The sequence below is a fragment of the Muntiacus reevesi genome, chromosome 13 (assembly GCF_963930625.1).
Source record: "Muntiacus reevesi chromosome 13, mMunRee1.1, whole genome shotgun sequence".
Classification (NCBI taxonomy): domain Eukaryota; kingdom Metazoa; phylum Chordata; class Mammalia; order Artiodactyla; family Cervidae; genus Muntiacus; species Muntiacus reevesi.
Genome location: NC_089261.1, coordinates 43468818 through 43496090, shown reverse-complemented (window position 1 = coordinate 43496090; position 27273 = coordinate 43468818). Strand labels below are relative to the sequence as shown.

The 27273-nt window shown below is 38.0% G+C and overlaps 1 protein-coding gene across 1 annotated transcript in view; it reads right to left on the bottom strand.

The window, feature by feature from the left end:
* Positions 1–27273, bottom strand: part of C13H4orf33 (chromosome 13 C4orf33 homolog) — a 380208-nt gene that overhangs the window by 5270 nt on the left and 347665 nt on the right. The window lies entirely within an intron of this gene.

The window sequence follows — 27273 nt, the reverse complement described above, 5'->3', positions numbered from 1 at the left end:
ATGCTTATGCCTTTGGGAGGTGTGTTCCTGTGAGTACAATTACTGAACTAACTCAAGGCAAAACTCAGAGGGAGTTTTTCCAGCTACAGGCCTGCATTCTTCAACAGAACAAGGTGCAGCTCCCATTTGAAGGGAATCTCAAAGGCTCCCTGCTCTTCAATTTCATGTGTAATTGGGACAGGGCCTCTGTGGTGACCTTCGGTGACATTCTTACTCCTCTATATTTGAGGCTGGAGCTACTTCTTAACTAGGCTTTAAGAAGCCAGTCAAGAGTTTTTCTTCATCTTTCATGTTTTGCTGCCATCACATGTGAGCTGATGCCAGTCACTGGGAACTAAATACCCCAAGATGGGGTAACCAAGTTAAAGGAATAAAATATATCAAAAATTGCACACATATTTTATTACAAAAGCATACACTTAAACTAATTAACTAAAAGTACTAATAAAAAATCAGAAATGGGTAAATAAATATTTGTTCCATGGAGTAGATTGTAAATAATAGCCAGACCATCCTTCCATTAAAAACTGCTCTTGTCCATGTATCATCCCAAGGCCTGAGGATCCCAGGACCCCATGGACAATGTCATATCTTTCTTTGCCCCATTATCATTGTCAACACTGCTGGCTTCAATAGCACTGATATTCAAATGGCCTCTTTTTGAGGGGAAGCCAAGAATTTTCTCCACTCAAGTTTCCTGTATCTTGATTTGTCACTCTCAGGAAATCACTATATTTCTATCTCTTTTTTTTTAACACATGTAAAACAAAATTCATAAATTTAGCTAAAGTCAAAATGCTCTGACAAGAATTGATGACAAAAATCTATGCAGAATATTTCCCCATATAAATTATTATGTAAATTCTTGAAAGTATAAGTTTATGTAAATAAATATAAGGAAAGGAGATTTGGATTTATTGACTTTCTTTCATTATTTATTTATGGAGCAACTGAAATTAGATAAGTTTGATGAATTTAGAATTCCTGTTCCCTAAACATATGCTATAAAATTGGGTGATTTGGTGGTAAAATACTATGCATGAATTTTTCAATGTAATTTTTTTAAGCTACCAGTGGTTACATATCAGAATGCTTTCTTCTTTTTTTTTTCCAGTACATGAGTCTGCTTCACCTTGAGTTGAATATTTATTTCAAAATTACATGACCTACCTGATATATAAAAGTCAGGATTTATAAAAACCTTATGTTAACAGTGCATATGGAGTGAGCATAAATATAATTATAAATGTAATTTTAATTCTATTATCTTTACTGGGCTACAGTATCTGTGAGTAATCTACTCCAAAATCAAAGATCAGCCTAAATCCCTTCTACCAACTCAGAGCCTGTATTCTAAGTATTTATTTAATGTCATTGTTCAGTAAGGGACCAAGAGACCTTTCATTTTAGGTAGAAGGAAAATACAAATCTGTTAGCTATTTGCTAAGGTTCCTAAGGACACTGAAAACACACAGGCATTTGTAACTGTGAATTTCCCAGCAATAAAAAATCTTTGTCTTCCAGAGTATTTGCTTAACTGAACAAAGTTTACACAGTCTGAAGAGGATTAACATTAACAATAATACAAAATTAAACCTTTGACATTCCTCCAGTTCATTTCTAAGTTTATCTCTTCTTTTCCCACATCCATTTCTCTAATTTGATCATTAAAAGAAATGGGAGTGGGTATCATACAGTGTGCACTGAATTCCTCTGGGCAATAATGATCAGAGTTATATTTATTTTCCCTGAATTCATTTCTTCAGGAACATTATTTAGCATCAAAAATGGACCAGGTATTATGTTACATAGTAAAAAGACAATGATAAATTCAAAAAAAAAACAAAACACTATTCCAGATTTTAAGATTTTATAGTTTGTGAGTGGAAAAGATAGATAATCTATGACTTGCAAAGATAATATTATACATGCTATACAAGTGTCATGGGACTACACTGGCATATGGAAAAAAAGAACTATTATCTCTAATTATTAATGGAGAAAGTCTAAGAAGAATTCAAGAAGTCTAAAAGGATTCAAAAATGAAATCTGAGCTGGCTTTAAAGCACCAGTAGACATTTGGTGATGTGGACTGAGAAAATATTCCAAGCAGACAGAACAGCTTATACAGAAAAAAATGAAAGGTTAGTATAAAAGTATTTGATATGCCTGGAGTTAAGAAGTATAGAGAAATGAATGAAGTAGCAAGAGGTGAAGCTACAAATATATTTGTGGTATCAAGATGACAAAGTTGAGCCTCACTGGTATAGATGTATTATAATTTATTTAAGTATTTCTATATTGATTGAGCATTTAAATTATTTCCAACTTTTCCCCAAACATTAAGCTGTATACCTTAATGTGCAACTTTCTGCACACATCTTTCACCATATCTCCAGCTAAAAATCAGATTACCAAAAATGAAATTAGTGAAGTAAAGGTACACTTCTGTTACATATCTTGCAGCATTTGCCATATTTACTTCTAGAAAAAAATGCCAACTTACCAGCAACAAGTGAGAGTATCTCTTTCACTGTTCCTGTTGCCAGAATAGAGTATCATCATTTAAAAAATATATAGTTGGTAATTGCATGAGTGGAGAATGAGATTAGATCTTGGAACATTATGAATATAAGGGTCAGGAGTTTGAATTTAATTCAGAAGTTAATGAGAAAACTGTTGACGATTTCTGACCATGGAGGCAAAATAGCTAGATCAGCCCTTTAAGAAGATTAATTTTGGCAGCAAGGTATAGGATAAGATGGGGTTGATTTTGCATGGGAATACACACAAATGTAAACACAGAGAGGCTGTTGTAACAGTCTGGGGCAGCACCGTCCCACAGCACTTTCTGCAGTGATGACAATGTCCCAACAATATGGCAGTCACCAGCCACAAGTCACTTTTAAGTACTTAAAAGTCAGCCAGTGCAACTTAGGAATTAACTTTTAATTTTAATTTAAATGTTATTTAAATTGAATTTAAATTAAATAGTCACATATAGCTAATTACTACTCTATTGAACAGTACATACTTTAGAGAGAAAGAGATCAAGATGGAGAAAAGAGAGCAAGAACAGATTGAATGAACAAATTCAAAGCCTTCACGTTTATTTTTTTTCCCAATTATTTTTATTAGTTGGAGGCTAATTACTTTACAATATTGTAGTGGGTTTTGCCATACATTGACATGAATCAGTCATGGATTTACATGTGTTCCCCATCCTGAACCCCCCTCCCTCCCACTTCCCTCCCCAAAGCCTTCGCATTTAGATGTGCAAAGTGAGGGAGAGGGAGAATCCTAATTGATAACAAAGAGTCAGAGTCAGAAGGAAATAAAATAGGCTGCTACCGGTGCTCCCATCCACAAGGCAATTCACTGCTGATCTACATCTCCACAGGAGACTGTCCAACATTATCAGGTTGTCAGCAATTTTCAAGGCCACCAATAATGTTGCAAATGCAGGAAGAAGGGAGGAAGAAAGCAAGGGTAAAGAGCAAGAAGAGAATCAATCCATGATATTATACCATCTAACTTGTTGTTGTTCAGTTGTTAAGTCGTGTCTTACTCTTGCAACCCCATGGACTGGCTTCCATGTCCTTCACTATCTCCTGGAGTCTGCTCAAACTCATGTCCATTGAGTTAGTGAAGCCATCCAACCATCTCATCCTCTGTTACCCTCCTTCTCCTCCTGCCCTCAATCTTTCCAGCGTTAGTCAGCTGGACTGGTGAGTCGGCTCTTGGCATCAGGTGGCCAAAATATTGGAGCTTCAGCTTCAGCATCAGTCCTTTCAACGAATGTTCAGGGTTGATTTTCTTTAGGATTGACTGGTTTGATCTCCTTTCTGTCCAAGGGACGCTCAAGAGTCTTCTCCAGCAACAACAGTTTGAAGACCCAATGGCAAAACCCAGCATCATGTTCAGACCTTCGATAACTGAGAGCCGACCTTACTTCAGATGTCATGCTGGCAGACCCACCAGCTGGCCACAGGTCACTGTCCTGTGGATGTGTAGAACTTATGTTCTACTCAAGCAGGAAGAAGAATCCCTGGCACCTGCAAATTCATTGTTCCCTGCTGCTACTGCTGCTGCTAAGTCACTTCAGTTGTGTCCGGCTCTGTGCGACCCCATAGACGGCAGCCCACCAGGCTCCCCCGTCCCTGGGATTCTCCAGGCAAGAACACTGGAGCGGGTTGCCATTTCCTTCTCCAGTGCATGAAAGTGAAAAGTGAAAGTGAAGTCGTTCAGTCGTGTCGGACTCTTGGCGACCCCACGGACTGCAGCCTACCAGGCTCCTCTGTCCATGGGATTTTCCAGGCAAGAGTACTGGAGTGGGTTGCCATTGCCTTCTCCTCATTGTTCCCTAAAGAACGTATAAAAGACTACTTCTGTGCTTACTTGTGGGAGGGCTCCTTGGCCAGGCCCCACCTCAGCATACCTTCTGATGTTCTGTTAAGAATCCTGTTGCCCAACAGACTCATAGAGAACAAAGTAGTGGTCACCCATGGGAAGAGGGAAGAGGGGAGGGACAAGAAGGGTTATGGATTAAGAGATATAAGTCATTATGTATAAAATAAATAAGTCACAAGAATATATTTTACAGCATGGGGGATATGGTCAATATTTTATAACTATAAATGGAGTATAAACTAAGAATTGTGAATCACTATGTTGTACACCTGAAACTTAATATACATCAACTACACCTCAATGATAATGATAAAAAGACTCATGATTGAAAAAAAAGAAGGAAATAAAATATGGTCATGTCACTAATAGAGACTGCAATACAGAAAAGGCCTTAGAGGAGGTCATCTCTTTTTCTCTCTCTCCTTCTCCCCTTTCAAAAGACAGCTCCTAAACTTGTCAACAGGGCATTGAAAATGACAAAAAGATTTAAACAGACCAGGAATCATGGTTTCATGGTTTTCCTAGCTATATTGATCTATTAAAAAAAATGTGATAAGCTGTTGGAACTTAACCTATATATCAAACCTACAAATACAGGCTGGTATGGCCTCCTCACTGTTAGAAACTCTGATGAAGAAACCTGTCTTTAAAATCACAGAAAACTAACTGAATTTCAAAAGTGAGACAGGGTAAGTATCCTGCCTCTACAACTTAAAGCTGCTGCCAAGTCTCTTCAGTCGTGTCCGACTCTGTGTGACCCCATAGATGGCAGCCCACCAGGCTTCTCTATCCGTGGGATTCTCCAGGCAAGAATACTGGAGTGGGTTGCCATTTCCTTCTCCAATACATGCATGCATGCAAAGTCGCTTCAGTAGTGTCCGACTCTGTGCGACCCCATGGGACAGCAGCCCACCAGGCTCCTCTGTCCACAGAATTCTCCAGGCAAGAGTACTGGAATGGGTTGCCATTTCCTTCTTCATACAACTTAAAAAAATATATCTATTTGTGAGACACTATATGTCAAACTGTAACAGTAATTATATTAATAAAAACCTAAGTGTAAATGTAATGGAAAAGAACAAAATTAAATGAGGGTTGCAGACCCAGTCAAACAACCTAACATTATGTAAATAAATAAAACAAAATAATGACTTTAAATAGGCTAATTAAACAGGCTATTAATTAAATCTATTGTTGATGGGTCAATTATGAAAGGGAGGAAAAAGAAGGAATTCATTCTTTACCTCCACCTTTACATAATTAATCCTTTCTCAACTTTAAGGTCTTAGCTTAAATCCAGTTCCTCAGAGAAGACTGATTCTGTACACCTCCCTTCCAATACATCACTTCTGATTATGTTGTTTTTATTTATAACATTTGTCACAGCACTTATTGATTCATTTGTTTATTGCTGGTCTCCATAAATGTTAAGATCTGTGAGTCTTTGGTAACTGATGTTATCAAACACTATCAGTCACTATCTAGCACAGGTGTCTGTCATTTAGGAGATGTCCAGTAAGTATTTTTGGTTGAATAAGTGAATCTTATTCACTTAGATGAAGAAGTAATCTTCCATTCATAGTGTAAAAGACACTGTGTACTTTTACACAATGTACAGAAGATCCACTCAACTAAGAAGAAAATTCCAGCAAGATCAGAGTGAACCTGCTAAAGTCAGTTGACCAAGTGAATCCTCGTGGAGTAAAATCTTGGGCCTTCCATGTTCAATATGGTCAGCTCACAATTCAGTCTCTGGCATAGTATTCAACCAGGAAAACTTCATCTTACCTCCAGCAAAGACCTTGTTGACAAGGGTGATTGTTTAACTTAGCAAAAACAGGTGATCTTATGGGATATTTATTTATTATGGGACTTTATTCCAAGATAAAACAGATCCTAAAACTGCTACTTATCAACCTCAAAGAACAATGACTGATTAAGAGTATATGGTAAGCATAGATAAAATAGTTCTGATATTATAATTTCTTGAGGCCATTTTATTTACACCACTACTTAAGGAAAAGCTTTTTTCCAGGTTCATCAAGACCATAGTTGATCAGATATTATTATCAGAATAAAAGAGAGAATGTATATATCCACAAAGGCATATATATATACATGTGTGTATACACTCACACACACACACACACACACACACACACACACACACACACACACATATATATACCTGAATGGACCCTCTGATCTTCTAAAAGTAGAATTCCAGAATCATTATTTTGTCCTAAGTCTTTAAAAACTTCACATATGGAACAGCAACATTTTTCTTTCTATGTAACAAAGTGATAAAGAGAAAAAGCATATCTCCACACCTGGAGCAGTTCAGACCTCACAGCTAAGCCTCAGTATCGTTGCAAGCTGGTCTCATGCTCACAATCAGGTCACTTTGTGCTCTGGTTGGACATAACAGTCTCAGAGAACACCATCATCATCCAAGGTGACTCTGACACCATGATAAAGTGAGACAAAAGCAAGGACACCGCACAACATGAAAACACAAGTCATCCCTCTCATGAAATGAGAGCTTCTTTACCAGTTACAGCTTAGCCCTCACCCTGATCTGCCCTCCCTATAAATATTTACTGAGATACCCATTCATAGAATTCCCCTGAATTCACACTGAGTGAGCTCCCACTTCCTCAGAACCCCCCCAAAATTACCCACCCAAAGCTCAAATCCTATAAATACTAACTCCCTTTCATTGAAACACTCATTCAGTTAGTTCAGTTCAGTCACTTAGTTGTGTCCAACTCTTTGTGACCCCACAGACTGCAGCACACCAGGCCTCCCTGTCCATCGCCAACTCCCAGAGTTTACTCAAACTCATGTCCATTGAGTCAGTGATGCCATCCAACCATCTCATCCTCTGCCATCCCCTTCTCCTCCTGCCTTCAATCTTTCCCAGCATAAGGGTCTTTTCAAATGAGTCAGTTCTTCACATCAGGTGGCCAAACTCGTAATTTTTATCAAATAAAAAATTGCTTCAAATGGAGTTGAATAGGCAAGAAAGACTTTATCAAGACTATTGCAATAGGGTACAAAGTTTCAACTCAACTCCACTAAAACAAAAAGTAGGTGAAGTTTTAGGGGGCATTGCCTTAAGAAATTTATTCTCTGCTTCTAAAATACATCTTTAAAAAAAATTGGAGTATAGTTGTTTGGCGTTGTTGTGTTAGTTTCTGCTGTACAGTAAAGAATCAGTCACACATATCCCCTCTTCCTTGGATTTCCTTCCCATTTAGGTCACCACAGAGCACTGAATAGAGTTCCCTGTACTGTCCTGTCTGTTCTCATTAGTTGTCCATTTTATACATAGTAGAGTGTGTGTGTGTGTGTGTGTGTGTGTGTGTGTGTGTGTTCAGTTGCTCAGTCATGTCCAACTCTTTCCAACCCTGTTGTATGTTGGGCTTCTCTGTCTATGGGATTTTCCAGCCAAGAACACTGGAGTAGGTTGCCATTTCTTACTTCAAGGGATCTTCCTGAACCAGGGATTGAACCCGTGTCTCCTGCACCGGCAGGCAGACTCTTTAACACTGCGGCGCCTGGGAAGCCCACAGTAATGTATATATGCCAATTCTGATCTCTCAGTTCATCCCATCTCTCCTTTCCTTCTAGGGATCCTCACAACTCTTCTCTATGTCTGCGAGAGGAATGGATAGTGAAGATGTGGCACATTTATACAATGGGAAAAATAAAGAATGAAATTGTGCTGTGTAGAGACATGGATGGACTTAGAAACTGTCATACAGAGTGAAATGTCAGAAAGAAAAACAAACATCTTATACTAACATATATTAGTGGAATCTAGAAAAACTGGGCAAATTTTAAGCTCAAGGTGAGCTACTGAAAAAGTACTAAAGGACATTAGTTGGAAGTCAGAGAATGTGATTAGACTATCTGCATTTGCTGGTAGTACCTCTTGAGATATAATGGTCAGCTGAGTTAAATTCACCCATTCCAGTCCATCTTAGTTCACTGATTCCTAAAATGTCAGTGTTCACTCTTGCCATCTCCTGTTTGACCACTTCCAATTAGCCTGATTCATGGACTTAACGTTCTAGGTTCCTGTACAATGTTGTTCTTACAGCATTGGACTTCACTTCCATCACCAGTCACATCCACAACTGGGTGTTGTTTTTGCTCTGGTTCCATCTCTTCATTCTTTCTGGAGTTATTTCTCCTCTGATCTCCAGTAGCATTTTGGGGACCTACCAACCTGGGGAGTTTATCTTTCAGTGTCCTATCTTTTTGCCTTTCATACTGTTCATAGGGTTCTCAAGGCAAGAATACTGAAGTAATTTGCCATTCCCTTCTCCAGTGGACTACATTTTATCAGACCTCTCTACCATGACCTGTCCAACATGGGTGGCCCTACATGGCATGGGTCATAGTTTCATTGAGTTAGACAAGGCTGTGGTTCATGTGATCAGTTTGATTAGTTTTCTGTGACTGTGGTTTTCAATCTGCGGGCAAGAATTTGCTAGAAGAAATGGAGTAGCCATCATAGTCAATGAAAGATTCTGAAATGGAGTACTTGGATGCAAACTCAAAAATGACAGAATGATCTCTGTTCATTACCAAGGCAAGCCATTCAGTATCACAGTAATCCAAGTCTATGTCATGACCAGTAATGCTGAAGAAGCTGAAGTTGAACGGTTCTATGAAGATCTACAAGACCTTCTAGAACTAACACCAAAAAAAGATATCCTTTTCATTATAGGGGACTGGAATGCAAAGTAGGAAGTCAAGAGATACCTGGAGTAACAGGCAAATTTGGCCTTGGAGTACAGAACAAAGCAGGTCAAAGGATAACAGAGTTTTGCCAAGAAAGCACACTGGTCATACCAAACACCCTCTTCCAACAACACAAAAGAAGACTCTACACATGGACATCACCAGATGATCAATACCAAAATCAGATTATATTGGATTTTTTCAAATATATTGATTACATATATCTTAATTATATTCTTTGCAGCCAAAGATGGAGCTCCATACAGTCAGCAAAAATAAGACTGGGAGCTGACCATGGCTCAGATCATAACTCTTTATTGCCAAATTCAGACTTAAATTGAAGAAAGTAGGCAAAACCACTAGACCATTCAGCTTTAAACTAAATCAAATCCCTTACAACTATATAGTGGAAGTGACAAATAGATTCAAGGGATTAAATTTGATAGGCAGAGTGCTTGAAGAACTATGGACGGAAGTTCCTGAGAGTAGAGGCAGTGATCAAGATCATCCCCAAGGAGAAAAAATGCAAAAAGGCAAAATGGTTGTCTGAAGAGGACTTACAAATAGCTATGAAAAGAGAAGTTAAAGACACAGGAGAAAAGGAAAGATACACCCATTTGAATGCAGAGTTCCAAAGAATAGCCAGGAGACATAAGAAAGACTTCCTCAGTGATCAATGGAAAGAAATAGATGAAAACAATAGAATGGGGAAGACTAGAGATTTCTTCAAGAAAATTAGAGATACAAGGGACTATTTCATGCAAAGATGGGCACAATTAAGGACAGAAATGCTATGGATGTAACAGAAGCAGAAGATATTATGAAGAGGTGGCAAGAATACACAGAACTATACAAAAAAGATCTTCATAACCCAGATAACCACAATGGTGTGATCACTCCCCTAGAGCCAGACATCCTGGAATGCGAAGTCAAGTGGGCCTTAGGAAGCATCACTACGAGTAAACCTAGTGGATGTGATGGAATTCCAGTTTAGCTATCTCAAATCCCGAAAGATGATGCTGTGAAGGTGCTGCACTCAATATGCCAGCAAATCTGGAAAACTCAGCAGTGGCCAGAGGACTGGAAAAAGTCAGTTTTCATTCCAATCCCAAAGAAAGACAATGCCCAAGAATGCTAAAACTACCACACAATTGCACTCATCTCACATGCTAGCAAAGTAATGCTCAACATTCTCCAAGCCAGGCTTCAGCAATACGTGAACCGTGAACTTCCAGATGTTCAAGCTGGTTTTAGAAAAGGCAGAGAAACCAGAGATCAAACTGCCAACATCCGCTGGATCATCAAAAAAGCATGAGAGTTCCAGAAAAACATCTATCTCTGCTTCATTGACTATGCCAAAGCCTTTGACTGTGTGGATCACAACAAAACTGTGGAAAATTCTGAAAGAGATGGGAATACCAGACCACCTGACCTGCCTCTGAGAAATCTGTGTACAGGTCACGAAGCAACAGTTAGAACTGGACAAGGAATAACAGACTGGTTCCAAATCAGGAAAGGAGAACATCAAGGCTGTATACTGTCACTCTGCTTATTTAACTTATATGCAGAGTACATCATGGGAAACGCTGGGCTGGATGAAGCACAAGTTGGAATCAAGATTGCCGGGAGAAATATCAATAACCTCAGATATGCAGATGACACCACCCTTATGGCTGACAGTAAAAAAGAACTAAAGAACCTCTTGATGAATGTGAAAGAGGATAGTGAAAATGTTGACTTGAAACTTAGCATTCAGAAAACTAAGATCATGGCAGTCCCATCACTTCATGGCAAAGAGATGGGAAAATAATGGAAACAGTGAGTGACTGTTATTTTGGCGGGCTCCAAAATCACTGCAAATGGTGACTGCAGCCATGAAATTAAAAGACGCTTGCTCCTTGGAAGAAAAGCTATGAGCAACATACGCAGCATTTAAAAAAGCAGAGACATTACTTTGTCAACAAAAGTCCATCCAGTCAAAGCTATGTTTTTTCCGTTAGTCATGTATGGATATGAGAGTTGGACTATAAAGAAAGCTGCACACCGAAGAACTGATGCTTTTGAACTGTGGTGTTGGAGAAGACTCTTGAGAGTCCCTTGGGGACTGCAAGGAGATCCACCCAGTCAATCCTAGAGGAAATCAGTCCTGAATATTCATTGGAAAAACTGATGCTGAAGCTGAAACTCCAATACTTTGGCCACCTGATGGGAAGAACTGACTCATTGGAAAAGATCCTGATGCTGGGAAAGATTGAAGGCGGGAGGGGAAGGGGACAAAAGAGGATGAAATGGTTGGATTGCATCAGTGACTCAATGGACATGACTTTGTGTAAGCTCCAGAAGTTGGTGATGGACAGGGAGGCCTGGTGTGCTGCAGTCCATGGGGTTGCAAAGAGTCGGACATGACTGAGGAACTGAACTGAATTGAATTGAACCTCTTGCGATGAGGCTCCTACCCTCCCCAGCAGAGACTGGGAGACAGGGATGCTATCTTTCCAGCTGATTTCATACAAAAAGGAGAGATGAATCCCAGGTCTCCGAGAAAGTTATAAAACTGGCAACAGTCTGGGAGAAGATTTACAACTCAAAGGATTAAGAAAGAATTTACAATATCAAGTTTTCTGAAGTAAATGCTCTATGAAAGGCAGGTCCAGGGCCTACAGTTAGTAATTGAAAGTGAACGTCGCTCAGTCATGTCTGACTGTTTGTGACCCCATGGACTGCATAGTCCAGGGAATTCTCCAGGCCAGAATACTGGAGTGGGTAGCCATTCCCTTCTCCAGGGAAGTCTTCCCAACTGAAGGATCAAACCCAGGTCTCCTGCATTGTAGGCAGATTCTTTACCAGCTGAGCCCCCAGGGAAGGCCACAGTTACAAAGAAGACTATCTAAAGTTTAGTCAAGGGACTTCCCTGGTGATCCAGGGGTTAAGATTCTGTGCTTCCAATGTAGGGAGTGTGGATTCCATTCCTGGTTGGGGAACTAAGATCCCACATGCCACACAGCATGGCATGCCACACATGCCAAAATTTTTTTTTAATAAGTTAAATAAAATAAAATTTAGTGAAGCTCAGTGGAGTGTTAGGTTTGTCTTGGTCAGTGCCCAGGACACGTGTTGTCTCCAGCTGCAATCATAATGAAACTAATGTGTTCAACTATGGACGTGTTCCTTATGTTCTTTGGCTGAAGGGCATTGCCAAAAGCAAAAAGAAAACGAATATTCAGTAACTGAAGAAAAATTATATCTTGTTTTTAACTTATGATTGAATAAATTTATTCCACTTAAATTTGAGAAAAAAATCTCCTTATTGATATTTAGTATATGACTTCTTGGTCCTTTGGTAGATCCATTTCAAATACAATGAAATACATGTCTTTATGTGCTCTATGGTTGGATCACATTGATATATTATTTGCTAAGTGCATATTTGCGGGTTGTTTGGTTGGTTAGGTTTTTTTTTTTTTCGCCTGAAACAAGTCCTTAGGTCTTTGTTTTTTAAACCATTTTATTGTACTTTATTGTTAGAAAAAAGCAGTACATATTTAATGTATACAACTTGATGAGTTTGAATGTAATTATACCCTGTGAAACCATCACCAAAATCTATGTCATAAACATATCTATCACTTCAAAAAGTTTCCTTCTGCCTTCTTTATTTATTGTGTGTGTGTACATAATAAGAATAGAACATTTTGTTTTAAAAACACCAAATCATCAGATGTTCCAGAGTATCTTTAAAGTACGACAGTACATATTGAGGTGTCCTCATTACTTAAGGATATGATGATCTCCTAACACTCTGAATTCTTAGAAAATGCCTCATAACTCTAGTTTAATAAACCATAAAATTTTCATCCAATTTACCAAGGCTATTAAAATTTTAGAAAGGGCAGATAAAAAAAGTTTAGGTCAAGAGTCCACAAGCTACAGCTTACATGCCAGGTGCAATCCTTGCCTGTATTTGTAAATAAAGTTTAAGTGGGTCACAGCCATGCCCACCTTATTTATATACTGTATATGGTGACTTTGAGCTACAACGACAGAGTTGAATAGTTGTGACAGAGACCATCTGGCCTGCAAAATTAAAATATTTATCTGGCCCTTTACTACAGGTTTGCTAACCCCAGATCTCTGTTAAAAAGTGAAAAAATCATTTGCCAGAGACCTATTTAAATCATTTTAAAAATTTTAAGGTAATCATGATTATTTATTCGGTATCATGTTACAGGGTACATTACCTCTTAACTTTTGGTTCTGTACCAATAATATACAATTTAATGCACACAAATCAGTATTACTTCATCAGATTCTACCAAGAGAAGACAGTGACGCTTACATGCTCTGTTACCTGTAATAAGATTTTACTAATTACCTTTCCAAGACTTTATTTTTGTTTATTAAACAGTCAAGTACCATCAGCTTCTCAAAAACCATCACAGTTTCTCTCAGGTCTAGAAAAAAATATATACTAAAGATTTCTATTTTCAAAATCCTCATATGACTTTCAGCATGGCATTTTATGTGACATTACAGACCAAACTCTTGCCCTGGGTCTGCTGAATTGAATATCTGATTTCTCACTCAGTAATATGTGAGAAAGAAGCAAATGTCAAACACTTTTGTGATCTCAAACAGAGGTAGTAATGTTAGCCAACATCTCTTCAAGATGCTTATTCCCTAATGAGAATACAAAAGGAAGAAGGCAGACTAATTTTCCACAAGGGACAATATAACACTAAAGGCAGGTGGAAGCAGATGTATATTCACGCTCTAGCATTGTTTTAAAGTTGATTTTCTTAGCACAGTTTCAGGATAGTAGGTTTCCCTGAGAATTTCAGGACAGCTGTGGGTTCTTCCCTCAATAGACTTCAATCCAAAATCAAGGAAAAAACTAAAGACAGCCTTGGACTTTACCTCTCAGAAAAGTGAAACTCAGTTCCTGCAGTAGCGAGGACAGAGAGACCAGATCATTGAAACAGGTGTCTGTTTCCTGGTTCCCTGCTGGGTGGTCTCAGACTGGCTCTTGCAACTGGCCTTCCTAACGCCAAGTTCCTTTGCCGAGCGATGATATAAGCTCTGTATCCAAAACTTTATTCCCTTGCTTGTCTCCCCTGACCTGAAACCCTTTCTTGCCTGCTCTGACCTCAATCCTGTGCTATCTGAACTAATCAACCAGAGTCAGATGACTAAGATTACTGTTGTCAATTTTAACATACTAAAAATGCTATTGTAGATATTATCATTCATGTACCACTTCAGGTAGTTTCTCCAGGGCAAGATGAGCCACAGACCTTCCCCATCCCAATTCCCCCTTCCAAGCCATGGGCCACTTAGTCAGAGAATCATAAACCAGAGACATCCTGACTCCTGAAACCACAAGACAAGACTCCTAAATGCCATAAGACAATAATCTCAGTTTCTTTGTTCTTCCCTTTTAAAACATTCATAACTCAAAGACCAAGATGGAGTGGATCTGAGATTTGCCTCCCATGGACGCCCATGCTGGGTGCCCTGTAAATAAATCCTTACTGTGCTGCAAACACCCACCATCTGAGTTCGGCTTTCTAGGCCATGACTATAGGAGGCTTTACTTCATTACATTCTCAGCTTTAATGTAAGGTTTAAGCTCCTCTCAGGACAGCTTCTCTCAAGACAGCTTTCTCTATGTAGCTCCTTCCCTCCAGGTGGTAATAACTGCTTCTTCTTTCTTCCCTTCAGACCTAGGAACTGTCAGAAGTCCACTATTCTAGTCCCTGAATATTGCACTACTTATAATACTTATAAGTACTTCCCTTATATATACTTATACTTATAAATACTTCCCTTGCATCCTTCCCACACCTTTACAATAAGTATCTTTATTAAACCCTCCTTGAATAATGTTAATTTCAATGGGCTATCTTGGAGCTAGACTGATAAATAGGGTTGGATATTCTAAATAATAGCACACATCTGCCTAAAGTATGCATTTAAGCATGTATTCCTTAAGAAGCAAGCAGTAATATTTAATTTAGAATGTATCATATCTTGCTCTTTCCAACCACTGAACCATTCTGGAGGAAGTAACTTAGATGATTAGGGAAACAGTTAATTCTCTGCAGAACCAAGGAAGCTGCTGTGAAGCCCACGATGAGAAAAAGTTGACTAATGCCAGAATCAGACACAGGAAGAATACTGCAAACTGCCGCCTTGAAAGAGGTGCCAGAGTGGTAATGTTTAGCTTTTTTCTGATAAAAGAAAGAAGATTTCAGTTGTCTGAAACCCCTCTGATTAACAAGAAGTCAAAGAACAGTCATAATTCTATAATAATATCTAAGAACACAGTAGGCAGCATATTACAGTTAATGCCTATTTTAAAACCTGCACAACTCTGGCTAGGTGAAATCAGGGGAAAAAAATACATGAATCTGAACTAAATTAAAATCTTAATTAAAGAATTATGATAGCTTGGGATCGGAGGAACTTTTAGTTTGAGATCTCTAAACCAACCTGAATGCAGGATGTCTTCCACAGCATCCCTAAGGAGGGTCTAACAATAATTGGAAAAAACATCATGGCTATAAATTCAGTGACAGAAAGTCACACCTTTCTGAGTGAGCGCTCTCCATTTCCTATCAAGTAATTACTAAAAAAAAAAAAACAACTATTAATATATATGTATGTGTGTGCATATATATACCGGAGAAGGGAATGGCAACCCACTCCAGTGTTCTTGCCTGGAGAATCCCAGGGACGGGGGAGCCTGGTGGGCTGCTGTCTGTGGGGTCGCACAGAGTCGGACACGACTGAGCGACTTCACTTTCACTTTTCACTTTCCTGCATTGGGGAAGGATATGGCAACCCATTCCAGTGTTCTTGCCTGGAGAATCCCAGGGACGGGGGAGCCTGGTGGGCTGCTGTCTGTGGGGTCGCACAGAGTCGGACACGACTTAGCAGCAGCAGCATATATATACATTCACATATACATATACCAGCTTCTGAAGCCAAAGAGTTTCCATTTAATGGTATCTTTTCTACTTCTTCTATATGACAGTGCTCAAAATTCAGCGCTCTCCATTACCCTTGCATATCAATACATACCACACAAAGACATACACTCACACACCCCACATATACACATACATGTTTCCTCTTCTATGGGAAAAGCGTTAGTTCCTTCACCTTTTCCTCATATAGTATTTTTCTATAATATTTTCCCCATCCTGAATTCTATTCTTTAGACATTTTTTGGTTTATCACTGTCCTTATTAAAGCAGCTAATCCCAGCACTATTTTTTATTCAGATAGTGTAGCTATTCTGGGAGTGTGTTGAAATGAAAGTGATCTGGATTCTATTATCCTTCATATTATCTATCTGTCCAGGTTCAATCTATCTGTTAACTGTCACTCTTTGAATACAGTCATTCAATTAGAGAGAATATCAAATCTAGGAATGAAGAGCCTATTTTCATTATTTCATTTACATACACAGAAATGTTTAAACCACTTGAACTAAAAGCGGAAGGGGAGGTAATGCTCCCAACACAAGGAAACTCTTTCTGGACCCATATTGGGATGCCTGGTTGTAAAGGTAAAGGAGGGTGTGTGACAGGAGGACGGGGTGCTGGTGAGGTAGCCCCTGCCTCCACACACATTTTATTTCCCATCCCAACTATCACACAGAGACACCTGGTCTGAACCTCCCCCACTGCCTATACCAGAGACAGCTGTATTTGCTAAGATATCTTCATATTGCTTTACTTAAAAAAAAAAGTCTTCAAAAATATCTCATACTTCCAATTGATTCCAAAGAGACCTGGGTTTTTACAGATGTAAGCATTATAAAAACACCACACAGAAGAGTGTCAAAGACTGTGTGTCTGAGCGTTTTCATGGTACAGGTTTTGAATGTGTAAGAGCAGGAACGAAATCCCAGAGAGGTTTCAAGAAAGCCCCTCGAAAGGTCTGCCACTTCGTTGTGCTAAAAGCTGATAGAGGAAAGGATGAAGCATGTTACCAGCTAGGATTTCAGCTAGCTTCATGAGAATGAAGGAAGCTAGAATGAATACCATTTTTAAATCTCAAGGGGGAAAAGAAATTTAGTCCACGCAAGAAGCAGGAAAAATTTTCATAAGGTGAAGTCTCCACCTACAATTCTCACCTTTATCAGCTGTGCTTTCAGGTGACAGAGAGAAAAACACTTTTAAGACATAGGTTCTAATTTGTGCATTTACCTATAGTTTAGAAAATTACAAGAAGAATCTGACAGAGGACTTTTTATCCTGCATAAAACAATTGTATAATGAGCTGATTATCAATCCTTGGTGAAATTCTTGGTTATAAACCTAGAAATATTTGTAATTATCAAATTATACATTACCCTTTTTACAAAAGAATTTGAAGGATTTTCTGGAAATAATCGATTTTTCTTATAATAAAGATTTTTTTCCTTTTTGCTGTTGTTAAACATATAGAGTTCAGAAGAGAGGTGTAGTCAAGGTAAAAATCATTAGGTCAAGTAATGTAAGTTAGGCAATTGAAAGTTGGACTACAAATTTGACTCTAAGCTTTTTTGGGTGAAGCCAACTGGTAAGGCAAAATGTTTGTGGCTAGATTCCAGTCTAGCTCATTAGAACACTAGATTTTCCTCAACACTGTCTCAGGCTTCTACCGTGATTCCAGCTGCTATCCCTGTTCCAATCACAGGTTTTCTGTCGGTCTTGAAGTCTATATGTAGCTATATATGAAAATATGAAGCTGAAAAAGTTCTCATCAATGGTAAGTTTAAAAACACTCCATGTACAGAGAAGACATACAGTTTTTATGCTCAATTTCACACTGAAATTCATACAGCTATCAGAGAGGTAGAGCTGACAAAATTTTCAACAACATCCCTACAATTTGTGCAGTAGGGATTTGCAAATGGCTATTTTTACAACTTTTCTTGGTGCCAAACAAGGCCATATGCCAAAGAATTCTTGGTAACAACTCAAAGAATCAAAATAATATGATCCAGTCATATAGTGCTCAAATATTCAGACTTGAGTCCTGAAAAAGGATGCAAATTTTATGTATCTAGATTCCTAGTGTCGACTTAAGAAAATGCACAATGTGAGAGTTGCGAACTAAGTTTTATGTGGGGCAAAATGAGGACTGCAGCCTGGGAGACAGCACCTCAGATAGCTCTGAGAAACTTCTCCAAATAAGTAGGGAGGAAGGTCAGCATATGAAAGATTTTGGTGAAGGGGGAATACATGCAATTAAGCACATATTTTCCCAAAAGGCTTCTACTTCTCTTGTAAGGTCTTTGCTAGTCAATAAGGAGTCATTACCATGAAGGATTTTAGTGTTTTTCTAGATATGAGGAGACATAAGAGTTGGGTTCATATAATCAGCTCCTGAAAATATCTATCTGAAGACCTCTCTTGCCAGTTTTCCCCCAAGCACAGTGCCTCATTTCTGCCCTCCACCCTAATCTCCTTTCAGGGGGGTGTTGAAAATCAGCAGCTTCAGTAGCACATGATTTAATCCTTGTAGAGGTAGATAGCAAATGTCAATGGCAAGTGCCAATTTGTAACTGACACTGGTGGGTATACAACAAGACTGTATATCTTCCAGCAACTAATATTTGTTTTCATAATGAAAATTTTAGACCAATATGTTCAAGGCACCATAACCTAGGAAGTAGTTCTCTAGATTTCTTGTTATAACAAGTTCATCCTAAGTAGAAGGAAGGTTTCACATTCTCTAGTCTAAAAAGTCCAAATTGGAATGCATGCCTAAATCAAAGTCCCCTCCATTCAAACACTTTAACAATGAACCCTAAGTGCCCCCAGGCATCCAAGCATTCTCAGGAAATAATCATGACTTATCTGCATTGGTCTCTCCTTAGACTGAAATTGACCTGTGAATTAAAATAAAAGCTACATTAACACATTCTTGACCATAAAATGCACTTTAACACATTAAAAGAACAGAAAATACGTGCTCTCAGACCACAGAGAAATTACACTAGAAATCAATAACTGAAAGATAACTGGAAAATCCTAAAAAACACAGAGATTAAACAACACACTTTTAAATAACATATAGGTCAAGGAAGAAATCTCAAGGGATGTTTAAAAATATTTTGAACTGGATGCAAATGAAAAGATAATTTATCAAAATTTGTGAGATGTATCAAAAGCAGTGCTTAGAGGGAACTTTATTGCTTGAATGTAAGTATTAGAAATGAAGAATATTTAAAATTGATAATCTAAGTTTCCAACTTAGGAAATATAAAAAGAGGAGCAAATTAAATCCAAAATAAACAGAAGAAAATAAATAAAAATTAAAGCAGAAATCAATGAAATTGAAAATAGTACATCAATGGAGATAAGCAAAGAAACCAAAAACTGATTCTTCAAAAATACCAATAAAATTGATAAGCCAGGTAACTAAGAAAAATGAGAGAGATGACAAATTGCTAATATCAGAAATGAAAGAGAGGGAGGACATCCCATGGATAATATCCCATGGATAATAAAGGAATATTGTGAGCAACTCTATGCCCACAAATTTGACAAACTGAATGAGATAGACCAATTCCTTAAAAGAATCTGCTAAAACTTACACAAGAAGAAATAAACAATCTGAATATAATTATATATATATTTAAGAAATTAAATCAATAATAGCTTTTCAAAACAGAAAGTGCCACACCCAGATGGGTTCACTGGTAAATTCTACCAAATATTTAAGGAAGAAATTATCTCAATTCATTATAATATTGAAGAGGATAAAAACAGAGAGAATCCTGCCTAACTTATTCCATGAAGCCAGTGTTACCCTCAAACCAACATCAGACAAAGACTTTACAGGAAAACTACAAACTAATATCTTTCATAAACATACATGCAAAACTTCACAACAAAATATTAGCGAATTGAATCCAAAAAATGTATAAAATTTATATACCACAACCAAGTGGGACTTATCCCAGATATGCAAGACTGGTTCAACACCCCAAAATCAAATAATGTAATCCATCGCATCAACAAACTAAAAGATAGAAATCATAAGATCATACTAATAGATGCAGAAAAAGCATCTGACAAAATTCAACACTCATTTACAGTAAAAACTCTCATTAAGCTAGGAAGACACGATGAAATCCCTAAAGGAGGATGCCATCAACATTTTGCATTCATTATGTCAACAAATTTGGAAAACCCAGCAGAGGCCACAGGACTGGACTACGTCAATCCTCATCCCAGTTCTAGAGAAGGGTATTACTGAAGAATGTGCTAACCATCAGACAACTGCACTCATCTCCCATGCTAGTAGTCATGCTTAAAATCCTGCATGCAAGGCTTCAGCATTATGCAAACCAAGAACTTCCAGATGTCCAAGTTGGGCTTAGAAAAGGAAGAAGAACTAGAAATCAAATTGCCAACATTCACTGGATTATAGAGAAAGCAAGGGAATTTCAGAAAAAACATCTATCTCTCTTTCATTGACTATGCTAAAGCCTTTGACAGTGTGGATCATAAAAAACTGTGAAAAGCTCTTAGAGAGCTGAGAATACCAGACTATCTTATCTGTCTCCTGAGAAACCTGTATGCTGATCAAGAAGCAAGTTAGAACCCTGTATGGAGCAACTGATTGGTTCAAGATTGAAAAAGGAGTACAACAGAGCTGTCCACTGTCACCCTGTTTGTTTAACCTATATGCTGAGCACATCATGAGAAATGCCAGGTTGAATGAGTTACAAACTGGAATCAAGATAGGCTGAAAAAACATCAACAACCTCAGACAGGCAAATGATACCACTCTAATGGCAGAAAGCAAAAAGGAACTAAAGAGCCTCTTGATGAGGGTGAAAGAGGATAGTGAAAGAGCCAGCTTAAAACTGAATATTAAAAGAACAGATCAAGGCATCCAGTCCCATTACTTCATGGCAAATAGAAACGGAAAGGTGGAAGTAGTGACAGATTTCCTCTTCCTGGACTCCAAAATCACTGCGGACAGTGACTGCAGCCAAGAAATCAGAAAATGACTGCTTCTTGGCAGAAAAGCTATGATAAACCTAGACAGTGTGTTGAAAAGCAGAGACATTACTCTGTGAACAAAGGTCCAAATAGTCAAGGCTATGATCTTCCCAGTGGTCATGTACGGTTGTGAGAGCTGGACTTTAAAGAAGGCAGAGCGCCAAGGAATTGATGCCTTCAAACCGTGGTGCTGGAGAAGACTCCTAAAAGTATCTTGCACAGCAAGATCAAACCAGTCAATCTTAAGGGAGATCAACCCTGAATATTCACTGGAAGAATTGATGCTGGAAGCTGAATCTCCAATATTTCGGTCAACTGATGCACATAGATGACTCATTGGAAAAGTCCCTGTTGCTGGGAAAGATTGAGGGCAGAATGAGAAAAGGGTGTCAGAGGATGAGATGGCTGGATGGCATCACCAATACTATGGACATGAACTTAGGCAAACTCTGGGAGGTGGTGAGGGGCAGGGAGGCCTGGCATGCTGCAGTCCATGACATCACAAAGAGTTGGACATGGCTGGGCAACTGAGCAACAAAAACAACAGAGGGGAACTTTCTCTGCTTGATAATGGTAGTCTAATCAAAAGCCTACAGCTAATGTCATGCTTAATGATAAGAAACTATAACATTTCCCAATATGATCAGGTTCAAGGCAAGTATATCCCCTCTTACCACTCTTTTCCAACACTGTCCCAGAAATCCTTACTTGCAGTAAAATAAGAAAAGAACATAAAACACATACAAAGTGGGAAGAAAAACATAAAACTATCTTTGTTTTCAGATGACATGATTGTCTATATAGAAGATCTGAAAGAACTGACAAATAACTCCTAGAACTATATAGCATGTTTGCAAGGCACAAGGTTAATAGAGAAAGTTAATTGCTTTCATATATATGAACAAAGAACAAATGGAATTAAACAAATTTAAAACACAATATCATTTACATTATCACCCCAAAAGTAAAACAGTTAGGTACAAATCTACATGTACAAGATTCATATGAGGGAAACTACAAAACTGTGATGAATGAAACTAAAGAATAACGAAATAAATGGAGGAATATTTCATGTTTATGGGTAGGAAGACTCAATATTGTCAAGATGTCAGTTCTTCCCAAATTTACCTATAGATCCAATGCAATACCAATCAAAATCTCAGAAAGTTATTTTATAGATATTGACAAACTGATTCTAAAGTTTACACGAAGAGGCAAAAGAACCATGAGAGCCAAAGCAATACTTAAGAGAACAAAGTCTGAGCAAAGAACAATGCTACTGGACTTCAAGACTTAACTACAAAGTATTAGTAATCAAGATATGTGGTACTGGTTGAAGAATAAACATATAGAGCAATGGAACAAAATAAAGAGCCCAGAAACAGTCTCACATAAAAATAGTCTACTGATATTTGACAAAAGATTAAAGGCTATAGAATGAAACAAATATAGTCTCTTCAACAAATGGTATTGGAACAACTGGGTATATACATGTGGAAAAAAAAAAAAAAAAACAGGAATCTAAATACGAAACTTAAGCCCTTCACAAAAATTCACAGGCCTAAATGTAAAGCACAAAACTATAAAATTACTAGAAGATAATATAGGAGAAAACCTAGATGACCTCAGTGATACCTTTTAAGATACAGCACAAGAGACCTGATTCATAACAGAAGTAGTTGATAAGTTTGGCTTCATTAACATTAAAAACTACTTTCTACCTCAGACAATACCAAGAGAACCAGAAGACAAGTTGCAGACTGCCTTGCAAACAACACATCTGAGAAGCTGCTTTGCAAACAACACATCTGAGAAAATATTTGCAAACAGCACATCTGAGAAGCTGCTCCACGCTGTATATCTTCAGGGAAATGCAAATTAGAACAAGAGTGAGTTACCACTACACACCTACTAGAATAACCAAAATCTGGAACACCAAAAACACCAAATGCTAATGAGAAGGTGGAGTAACAGGAATGTTCATTCAGTGTTGATGGGAATTCAAAACGGTACAGCCACTTGGGAAGAGAGTTTGGCAGTTTCTTTCAAAACTAAACACACTCTTACCATGGGATCCAACAAACTTATTTCTTGGTGTTAACCTAAATTGCTGAAAACGTATATCCATGTAAAACCCACACCCACAATTTGTTTACCGAATTGCCAAAACTTGAAATTTGTAGGCAAATGGATAAACCAGCATGTCCAGACAATGGAATACTACTTAGCCCTAAGAAGAAATAAGCTAGCAAGCCAAGAAAACGTGTGAAGGAAATATAAAAGCATTTTGCTAAGTGAAAAAAAGCCAATACGAGAAGATTACATGCTGTATGATTCCAATTCTATGATTTTTTTGGAAAAGAAAAAATTATGGAGACTATAAAAAGATCAGTGTTTATCAGTGATGGAAGATTGGGGACCTGAATAAGCAGAGCACAGAGAATCTTTTAGGACATCATATTCTATATGATGCTTTTAATTATGGATATACTTCATTATACATTTGTCTAAACCCACTGAATATACATCAAAAATGAACCCTTAGGTAAACTACAGACTTGGGATGATTATGATGTGTCAATATAGGTTCATCTTTGATTAAAAGTGTATTTTTCTTTAAGCGATGCTGATGACAAGGGAGGTTATGCGTGTGTGGGAGCAAGGAGTATATGGGAAGTCTCTATCTTCCTCACAATTTTTTTCTTCCTCTCAATTCTGTTGTAAGCCTAAAATTTCTCTAAAAATAAAATCTGAAACAAAAACCCACATTAATATTTTAACATACCAGGTCCTTCAAGAAGTTTCATTCTAGTTAATTCAGTCTGTAATTTTTGACCACGTAGAGTATTGAGTAGAAACGTGATTTGGTTACTGATAAGACTAGAGGTCAGTATGGCTTCATGGCTACTCTTTGCATTAAAAGGAAAAGGTACAATATTAACCCATTATGGTAGATTATATCCTGAAATCCAGAACATAGGAAAAACCTTTAAATTACACACAGTTGCATAATAACCTTAACAATGTAACAGGATCATTGACTTAAAGTAACAGCATAAAATGTCACAATATACATGTAACAATGTCTATGATGTTTGTGGAAACTATAGGGTACTTTTTGAAAAAATTAGAATATTTAGTAGAATCAACTGTCTATCCAATATCTTATCCTCTCTTCCCTTGATTACAGAAACCCAATTTTGTTCTATGGTGTAAAAGTTAGAAAACATTTTCTGTAAATGGACAGATGTGAATATCTTCTGCTTTTCAGGTGACATAGTCTGTTGCAATTACTCAACAGTCTTAGTGTGAAAGCAGCCACAGACAATAAGTAAATGAACGTGCATGGCAGCAACCCAATAAAACTTTATTTACAGAAATAGACAGAGGGCTGGATACGATCCACAGGTAAACTTCTTGATTTAGGAAGTCTGACCCAATCGCAGCTCCTAGAGCTAAATCTTTTTTGATAGAAAGCTATCAAGCTCATCCTATTCTTAGCTATTAGTTGTTTGAGGTGGGCATGTGACCCAGTTCTAGCCAAAGAGATATGAAGTGGGGGGTCGCCTGGAAAACTTCTCATTCCTAAGAAGGGCACATCAGAAGAGAGCATTTCTTTGTGCTTTTCATTGTTGTCTGTAGAGAGGATGCCTAGGACTGCTGCAGCCATACTGCTACAGGGCAGATCATAAAGCTTCTCACTGAGGGGGCAGATCTAAGAGACCCTCAGAGAAGTGCAGCCCTGACCGAGAAGTCCTGTTTCTTAAATTCTTATTAGTCATATAATAGATAACCCACATTGGTTAAGCCATAATGAGAGGTCACAGCCTAACCCAGCCCAACTGATACAGAAAGAAAGAGAAGAAATATAAGAATAGTTTATTTTCTGCCATTGAGGTATACCACAGTTTAATAATTTACCTATTCATCATATAGGTATTAAAATTAAATATATAAAACATGAATCTTGCCTTATAGCCTAGTAATTTTACTTAGAAGTTTGCAGATATCTTTCCATCCCAGATATCAGAAAGTATTAATTTAAGTAAGAAGAATAGGAAAAGTAGAAAAATATAACAAAACATCTTGAGATAAAATTGGTAGATATAAATCATGACAATGTGTAATATCTCTATTACATTACAAGACAAATTAATTACATGACTATGAAATTGAAAGTCAGTTTTGATGAAAGCTTCTCTTTATTTCAGGAGAATGTCACTCTATCCAAAAATAGCCAAGAAGTTTATTATAAAACATGGAATAGTTTTTAGCTCTTGGCTTGTTTTCTTTAGCACTTTTGCACTGTTGGAATCTACCACGCTCTCTATTGAGCTAGGGTGATCAGGGCACACTGAGCCACTGTAACAAATGGCGTTTTTCACCAAAAGTTGTAACAATATATATCATATGCCCTATGATCAAGAGGTGGGATCTGTGGCCTCTCCTCTTGAACCTGAGTGAACTCAGTGGAATGATACAGGTTGACTTTCAAGAGTGGTTCATAAAAGTCTTGTAGGCTGCCCTGCTCTTCTCTAAAAAAATCTCCCCAAATCCTCTCATGTCCCACTAGAGACTTCCCCTCAGGTAACATTCAATCACCTTCCTCGATATATAGGCATATAGCTATCCTTCTAGGTCACAGAGTAGGGGAAAGATGAGATAGAATGGTTCTTTTTTAATTCTCCAAATCCCTTGTTATAATATAAACACTTTAACCTGCTATGCTCAGGGCTTTCTCTTTTGATTTTCAAAAGCATCTTAGAAAATTTAAGCAAAAAACATCAGACAGACTGATTTGTTGTTGTTCAGTCACTAAGTTGTGTCTGATTCTTTGCAACCCCATGAATTGCAGCGTGCTAGGCTTCCCTGTCCTTCATATCTCCCAGAGTTTGGTCAAACTCATGTCCACTGAGTCAGTGATGCCATCCAACCATCTCATCCTGTTACTCACTTCTCTTCCTGCCCTCAATCTTTCCCAGTATCAGGGACTTATCCAATGAGTCAGCTCTACACATCAGGTAGCCAAAGTATTGGAGTTTCAGCAACAGTCCTTCTAGTGAAAATTCATGGTTGATTTCCTTTAGGATTGACTGATTTGATCTTCTTGCTGTCCAAGGAACTCTCAAGTGTCTTCTCCAGCAACATACTTCAAAAGCATCAATTCTTAGGTGCTCAATCTTCTTTATGGACCAACTCTCACATCCATTCATGACTACTGGAAAAACCATGGCTTTGACAATACAGACCATTGTTGGCAAAGTGATGTCTCTGCTTTTTAATATGCTGTCTATGTTTGTCACAGCTTTTCTTCCAAGGAGCAAGAATTTTTAAATTTCTTTTAACCAGATTTTTAAGTTTTTTAAACCACAGTGATTGCTTCTTATTATTTCCATTCTCATGAAACAATCCTACTTCTCCCCAGAGGCAAAGAAGGTATCTGACTAGAGGAAATGTCCTGAGAAGAAAAGAGGAAAAGACAGATCTTAACATTTAAAACTCTTGTCACCTTTGTCAATGGCCACAAAGAAACCAAGACAAAAGAGTTCAGGTGACTCAGCCCAAATCTTTCATATAAAAACAGAAACCAAAAAATAACAACAAAAGGACAGGGGCTACTCGAAGATCTATTGGAAGATAAATTATAGTCACCTGCCTTTCAGTCAGGGGTTAGTAGAATTATCATCATGTTTGAAAAACACATTGTCTTGAAAAAAATCCTCTGTTGAGGAGAGTATGAGTTGTTATGTAACCACAGAGGCCATGAAAATTGCTTAGTGGAATAATTTCCAAATTAAATTTTAGTGCTGTAGTTTATCCCTTGCTGATTTAGCCTAAACCATATGTGGGAAGACCCTGATGCTGAGAAAGATTGAAGGCAGGAGGAGAAGGGGGCAACAGAGGACGAGATGGTTGGATGGCATCACCAACTCAATGGACATGAGTTTCAGCAAGCTCTGGGAGATGGTGAAGGACAGGAAAGCTTGGCATGCTGCAGTCCATGGGGTCGCAAAGAGTCGGATACAACTGGGCAACTGACAACAAACAATGACAGATATATGGGACTGGCAGGCAATAGATGCTTTCAAAAAGTAAAAGAAAA